Genomic DNA, 8,234 nt, shown 5'->3' with positions numbered 1-8,234 from the left:
GTAGCACTGAGATTATAGATTTTTTTCAGTGGAGGATCAGAGAAGGACTTCAACTTTGATTCTATGATCTGCCACGGGGAGACTTCGTGCAGAGGTGAGACATGACATGACTTACATCCTAAGAGAATACTGCCGTGCTGACACTAATGAAGACCAAGGCGGAAGAAGCGGGGACACCCATCAGGAGGCCACTGCAATGACCCAGGTGAGACAGGGTAGTGGCCGGAAGAGGTGAGAAGTCAGTGCCCAAGGGGGAGGCCCTGGAATGAACCCAACGTGCAGGGAGTGGATACAGCCGCCGTGATGGAAATTCCCCGGAGTGGGTCTTTGGCTACAGGGAAAGGGAGATGAGAACAGGAGAGGACCAGAGGACCAGAAGAGAGAAAGAAGTTTGGGAATAAGACAAGGATGTGCAACTTTGGGTCATCAGAGCTTGGAGGTATCTCCTTGGAGAAATGGTGCAGCCCAACCACTGCCTGTTAGATGGGTGCCTAGGCCCAGAGATAGACATGGATAAGCCCAAAGCCACATAGCAAATTAGTGGCAGAGCCAGGACTTGAACGAGCGAGGTTGAGCTGTGTTATCAGCTGATCTGCTGATTTAACAAGGCACCCCTACAAGACAAGGCTGGCAGGGTCAAGGCTCCAACTCCTTTCTATGGGTAAGACAACCATGGACAAGAGTGGAAGGCCTGGTCAGACATAGGTAGGCCTGGACATAGCAGCCCCAGGGAGCTACAGGAGGTTTGGGAGGGGAAGGGGCTTGATATCTTGGGAGAGGCTGGCCCTGTATGACCCAGTGCTTAAATAACAATGGGCTTCTGGGATTGGGGCTACAGAGCCAGATGCCCCAATGCCCTTTCCTCTTCCCACAGCCCATCAAGACATGGCGTCAAAGATCTTCTGTTGTTGCTGCCAGACCAGCGAGGAGTCCTCTACTACTGTTGTCTCACATAGTACAAGGATATCCCAGCAGCCTCAGCCACGGACCTTCAGTAGGTCCTGGGAGGGGACGTGTGGTAGCGGGCGAGAACACCGGACTTCCCTCACCGGGCTTCGTCTCCCCAACCACCCCCTGCTGGGACACATCAGATTTCTTTCAGTCTTTGAGGGGTGTGGGACTTGTTACCCAAGCCCGTAGCAGTGTAGCCTAATGATTATTTATTAGATATGAGATATTACTTAAGCCCACTGGTGTTGGTCCTACACACTAGTTAAATTCTGCCTCAGCCACTAGCTGAACTTGAGCATGTCACTGACCCTCTCTCTCTCTCTCTGACCTTCAGCACCCTTCTTTACAAACTGGGGAGAATGCGAGTACATTTCCTACCTTTCAGGCTGTTGGGAGGACGAGATGAGCCAACCTACAGACATGCCTAGAATATGGCCCCCTAGGGAGAAGGCACTCCACGGACACCGACTGGCTATGTTCTGGGCAGGTCCAGCGAGGCTCTAGGGGTGTAACAAGTATCCCCAAAATCTCGCTCGCTCAACCCAACCTGGGGTATTTTTAGCTCCAGCAAGCAGAACTTCTTTGTTTTTTCTTTTTTAAAGCCATCCATAACATGAGCAGTCCCCACGTGGGATGTGACCCAGACTGTTCATCTACCCGTAACCCAAAGCCTTTACCGAGGATCAACCTTTTCCTTCTCCCTTTCAGATCTGAACACGAATCCTCACAAGAATGGTCTCCAAAAGAGATACGTACACCACCCCACCAACAAGTGGATGCTGAAAGCGTGCAATCTCAGGAGACCCTGATTTCTAGAAGGCGGCCCCCATGCTGTGCGGCTGCCTGAGCGGCTCCTCCAGGAGGAAGAGTGCGGTGAGCAGGAGCTATGAAGATGGATTCGGAAACTCCCCTGGAGGAGAAGACATCTGAGCCACCCCTGGCCACCACCGAGAGTCACTGCGGCCCCTGCGTGAGGAGCTGCGTCCAATTAAAGTCTCTCGTTGCATCGCAGGACTGTGTCCCTCCTCCTTTCCCTTCCCCCAGCCCTGCTTCCAAGATTCCTTTGAATGTGGAGCAATTAGAACCAGGTATCTCTTGTAAAAGAAATGTGGTCTAATCATTCTCAAACGTTCTCCGTCACTCCTAACCAACCTGGCAAGGAAGTGCTTAGGAGAGGCCAGGGAGAGCTAACAGGTGGCTCTAAATGGACACTGTAATACATTTTGAGAGCTTGAGGGCACCACTGTCATCTGCTATGTGACTCCACTTGGTGCTCAGGGCCGTAGTGAACAGTGGGGCAGGTTGTGCACAACTCTGTGACCGACCAGCAGCCCCAGAGTGATACATCGCTGGTGCAGAGCGACCGAGATGTTTGTGGAAACGCAGAGCACACAAACACTAGTCACATGTCAGCAACCCCACGTGGCTCCAACTTCAGCCAGTGAACCGGCACAGAAGCATATCACCTCAACCTAACAGGACAATCGGGGGGAGCAAAAGAATGGGCAGCATGTGACAACCAAACTTGGGGTTTGGGGGAAGGTTTCCTGGAAGAGATGGCTGCTTGAGTTTTCTGAGCGTTGAAAGGGAATTCACCAAGCAAACAGGAGGGGGGATGGTATTCCAGAAGGAGGGAACAAAATCAACGAAGTTGGAGAACAGAGGCAGAACATGGTAGGGTGTGAGGGTAGCCACCTTCCATGTTTGGAATGACCCAAGTAAAAGCCTGAGCCAGGGTGGGGTGGGAGGGGAGCGGGGCAGGGGATCATTAAAAGCTCCCTGGGAAGGAGGTCGGACCCTCTCCTGAACATGATGGGGGCACCACAGATGAACAAAATGACATAGCCCTAGTTCTGATTTTTGTAATATGGACACAGTGAGTTGTTAAGAAGAGAGCTTCTCTGACTAGCTCTCCCTGGGCCGGTCCCCACCTCAGAAAGGACAGAAAGAAAATAATGTCTTATGCCCTAGCACTGTGGACGAAAACGCACGCCTACAATGGAAAGCCCATCCTGGCTGCAATTTAAAGGATAGAGATCTGAAGGAGCGTGTAAAGTCTGCTTTAGTGACTGCCGTGTCACTGCTTCTTCCAAGTGCTTTATAAATATCCACTCCCCGAGCATGATAACCCAACAAGGTTAGTACGAATAGGGCTCTGGTTTTACAGACTAGGAAACCGAGACATGAAGAGCTTATAGAAGTCTCTGAAGGTTACACTAAAAGCAGTGGCACAGATGAACCTTGAACCCAGGAAGCCTGATTCTGGAGTTGACCCTCTGAACCAGTTATGCTGCCCTTCACAGTGACAGGGGAGTGACATCCAGGCATTGCTCTTGGCTCCCAAATGGACTATTGACATTACCTGCTCTTTGAATAGGGAGCTGGGCCCTGGAGATCTTTTTCCTTCAGCAACTGGTGCAATGTTAATCTTTGTCAGTAGGAGACGCTGGAGACACTGGAGGAAGAAGGGCTTTCCCTCCTGGTTCTGGTGCTCATCTTAGCCCGCTCCTGCAGCCCACACTGTGCCTCCAGTCATGTGGTTTTGGTCGTGTGTGTGGCTTCCCGAGCACCCAGTTCCTGCTGTGCAGAAAGTTCCCCAAAATCAGGTTCCTGCAGTGAAGACAACTTTCCAGCACCCAGATCCTGCATGGTGGTAAGTAGTGCTTAGCAGGTCAACACCTTATCCCAGTGCCCACCAACAAACTGGGAAGTCCCTCCTTCTCTCTGTGATAGCTTTCCCTGGCTCCTTAAAGTGTAGATTTCTAGAACATTCTATCAACTCAGCAACTCAGAGATTTCTCTGCACCCAGGAAGCCACAGCTATGTCCTTCCCAACAAGGTCCAGATATCAGCTGGGGACGGGGTGTGGAAGGCTCTCCCTTCAAGGTTGTTTCCACCCAAGGGGGTGGCTGGGGTGGGGGGCTAGCTGTTCCTCCCACATGCTCTTCTATATTCTTTGGCGTCTCTTGACTTCTTACCTACCCATCCATTATTCAACTTCCCTGTTACACTTAAACATTCTTTCTACCGAACTTCCCATATTCAAATGACCATGTAGTTTTTGCCTTCTGATTGGACCCCAACTGCCACAAACACCTCAGGAGAGGAGGCCAGGGCAGTCAGCCAGTGACATGGCCTGAACTAGGCCAGCAGCCCTGGGATGGAGAGGAGAGTCCCAAGTTACAGTCAATTTCTCAGGCAAAGCTGGCCAGTTCCTAACTCAGAACCACACAGAGAAGAAGATTCTGGGAAAGGAGGTTCTGGACTTCTTCTGCCACCCAGAGAACTGAGATGGGAGGTGGGCTTGAGGCCAAGTTGACAGCACACGGAAGATCATTTCATCCTGCCCTAGGTCAAGCTGTAAGAGCTATGGGATGTCTAGGGGGCCACCACCGGAAGGAGGCTGGAAACACATAGCCAGAAAGGATAAAAGAACAATGGCGGAAGGAAGCAGGAGGGCTTGCGAACTGTGTGCGTAATCAGTTCACTAGGCTCGAGCTCCTGTTCCACTAGGGGAAGACTCCCCAGGAGCGTCAGTCAGGTGGAAAGTACGCTCCCCTGGGGCCTCTTTATCCCTGGTCCTCTTCTGCTGCCAGTTGTCGCACTGCACACCCAGGACCCACCCTCTGAACCAGATTCTTATCCTATCCGTTCCTCCCCACCTGCCTGCCATGCCAAGGGATCACCCTCCTTCCCCAGGGAGCCACCAAAGCACTTACTGCTTTGATCATTTAGAAGGTCTCCCCAGAGGGATGAGAAGGGGCTCACATCTTAGGGGCTTGTCAGAGGGTTCTTGGCCTCAGGGTGATCTCTTTCTTTGAAGGATTTTCAAATAATAACAGTAAAAATAATAACAGAACTCGCAGCTGGATTTGACCTCTGACTGTGGCAGACTAGCTTGTATCAGACCAACCCTCCTGCTGAGAGTAGCTTAAAAAGCTGTAGTTTGGGGGTTTGTTTGTTGTGTTTTTTTGAGTTTTCTTACATCTGTTTGAATGCATCAGAGAGCTCCCAGTGCAGTGAGGAGTTGGACCAACGTCCTGGAGAGAAAGGAAGTACAGAGGGATGAAATACACACTGAGTGTCCTGACCTCCTCGAGGCATCTGCCAATTCTAAGCAGAGCCTAAGAGGCCAAAAAGCTGGGGTGAACCTTCAGCAGACTCACAGATTGGGGTAACCAAAATTGGAGGTTGAGGGCTCACCCTGCAGGAGGAATTCACTCTAAAGGAGAAGTCCTGGTTATAAAAGTTTAAAGAACAAACAAACAAGGAAGAAAACAGGTTTTCAGTTAAAATCCCTGAAGGGGAAGTCAGGGCTATCCAGAAATAGACCAGGCCTTACTAAGACTGAAACCCGGAGTCAAATCTATCCCAGCCCTATTTTTCTCAGAAGCAAAAGTAAATCCACTCTAAAAGAATACTCAAAGTCTTGTGTATCTCTTCAAATTGTTTAGTTTTTAAAAAGAGTCTAGCGTTCAATCAAAAGATACCAAGAACACCAGAAGATAAGAAAAGACCGGGGCGCCTGGGTGGCTCAGTGGGTTAAGCTTCTGCCTTGGGCTCAGGTCATGATCTCAGGTCCTGGGATCAAGCCCCGCATCAGGCTCTCTGCTCAGCGGGGAGCCTGCTTCCCCCTCTCTCTGTCTCTGCCTTCCTCTCTGCCTACTTGTGATCTCTGTCAAATAAATAAATAAAATCTTAAAAAAAAAAAAAAAGAAAGAAAGAAAAGAAAAGACCAACTAACTGAAAAGCAAATGAAACACCTTTCACCGAAGAACCAGAAACTGGAGTCAGCAAACATCCACTTTAGCATATTGAAGAAAGGGGCACCTGAATGGCTCAGTCAGTTAAGCATCTGCCTTTGGCTCAGATCATGATCCCAGGGTCCTAGGATCGAGCCCCCCATTGGGCTCTCTGCTCAGTGGGGAACCTGCTCTTCCCTTCCAACTCCCCCATGCTTGCGTTCCCTCTCTCCCTCTCTCTCTCATAAATAAATAAAATCTTTTAAAAAGTAACTAACTAAATAAATAACATACTGAAGAAAATAGGTGACAAGATGGGTAATTTCCTCCGAACAATGTAACCTGTATTAAAAAGTCAAACATTTTAGGACTGGATCCCAGGCAAGCTGAAATGAATTCAACTGAAAGGCTTAACAACCGATGGTAACACAAAGGAGGGCGGGAGGAATGAGGTAGAGCGTACCAGTAGAAAACGTTCAGACTGAAAAAAAAAAGAGAAAAAAGAAAAAAGCCAATGTTCAGGCTGAATCACGCAAAAGCATGGGAAACGCCAAGAGCCATTGAACTTTAGAGAAAAGGTGTTGGACACATGGTAGGAGAGATGAGAGAGAAGGAGGTCGAAGCTACAACAGAAGAAGCCAGGTCAGGGATTCCAGATGCCTGGGGAGCCCCAGCAGAGGAGAGAGAAAGGAAGCTACACCTGAGTGCAGGCACCACCCCTGTCCAGGCCTCGAGCAGACAACAGATCTGAACAGCACGGACAGAGAGCTGAGTTTGCAAATGCAAACAAGGAAAGCCAGGGACATCTTCCAAAGTTGGTGTGGTTGTGGGGCTTTTTTGACATCTTCCAAAGTTTTAAAGAAAATAGCGTAGTGCCCTAGAATTCTTGAGGCACCAAGAATATGTTTCAAAATTCAAGACAAAACAGAGGCTTTCTGGCAAACAGAAACTCCACCTGTCACCCGAGGATCTGTTCTGGAAGGAAAATGCCAAAGGTAGTTCTAAATGTATGCAGTGCTCTCCTGGACTAAAGAAAAATTCCAAAAGTAGCTCCAGGAAAAGGAGAAGAGTCATGGATACATGTGTGGAAATGCAGAAAGAAACAAAGTAAGAAAAAGGTAACAGATAAAGAGTAATGAAAAGTAAACACAGGGATAAATCTAAACGAGTATTGGCTATGAGCTACATAATGTCCGTGGTGGTGTCAGACAGAGAACCAAGGGGCGCCTGGGTAGCTCAGTCCGGTAAGCATCTGCCTTCAGTTCAGGTCATGATCCTGGGGTCCCGGGATTGAGCCCCGCATTGGCTTTCCCCCTCCTCTGCTTCTCCACCTCCCACCCGCTTGTGCTCGCTCTCTCTTGCTCTCTTTCTCAAATAAATAAATAAATAAATTTTTTTAAGAAAGAAATATCTTTTTTATTTTTTTAAGATTTTATTTATTTATTTGACAGACAGAGATCACAGGCAGGCAGAGAGAGAAGGGGAAGCAGGCTCCCTGCTGAGCAGAGAGCCCGATGCGGGGCTCGATCCCAGGACTCTGGGATCATGACCTGAGCCGAAGGCAGAGGCTTTAACCCACTGAGCCACCCAGACGCCCCTCAAATATATAAATAAAATCTTTAAAAAAAAAAAAAAAAGGCAGAGAATTGATTCTTTTTAATCCCACATGTCCACAGGAGGGGCACCTTAACTACAAAAACACAGATAAATTGAAAGTAAAAGATGCACAAATATATACTGTGTAATCTCTAATCCAAAGAAAGCTAATGTGTCAGACAGAGTAGATTTTAAGGCAATAATCTAATAAAGATAAGGAGGGACACTGTATAAAGACAAAAGGGACAACCCACTGGGAAGTTCTAACAAGCCTACATTTGTCTGCCTGTGACAACAGAGCGAAACTTGTCGGAAGTGAACTAAGAGAGATGTTCACCTAAAAACATATACATAATTGTTCACAGCAGCATTATTCACAGAAGCCAAAAAGTAGCAACAACCCAGCTGAAGAGGGATAAACAAAATGGGATATAGCCATGTAATGGAATATTATTCAGGAATAATAAGGAATTAATCGTTAACCATAAGGAATAATGACACATGCTATAACATGGAGGGATCTTGAAAATATCGTTACTGCTTAAAAAAAGGCTGACACAAAAGGACATAAAGGTGTGATTTCATTTATAGGAAATGTCCAGAAGGGGAAAATCCAGAGACAGAAAGCAGATCAGTGGTTGTCAGGGCTGGGGAGAAGGGATACAGGGAGTGCCTACTAATGGGTATGGGCTTTGGGGGGGAGGGGCAAGGAAGGTGATGAAAATGTTCCAGAATTAAATAGTTGTGATAGTCAGGCAATCCTGTGAATATACTGAAAACCACTGAACTGCATACTTTAAAACGGTGAGTTCTGGAGGGCGCCTGGGTGGCTCAGTTAAGTGTCAGACTCTTGGTTTGGGCTTAGCTGGTTCTCAGCGTGATGACATCAAGCCTTGCACTGGGCTGCTCGTCGGCATGGAGTCTGCTCAGGATTCTTTTCCTCTG

This window comes from Enhydra lutris, unplaced genomic scaffold (assembly GCF_002288905.1).
Source record: "Enhydra lutris kenyoni isolate GAN:26980312 unplaced genomic scaffold, ASM228890v2 scaffoldscaffold13, whole genome shotgun sequence".
NCBI lineage: Eukaryota > Metazoa > Chordata > Mammalia > Carnivora > Mustelidae > Enhydra > Enhydra lutris.
Note: the sequence above shows the minus strand (reverse complement) of the source record.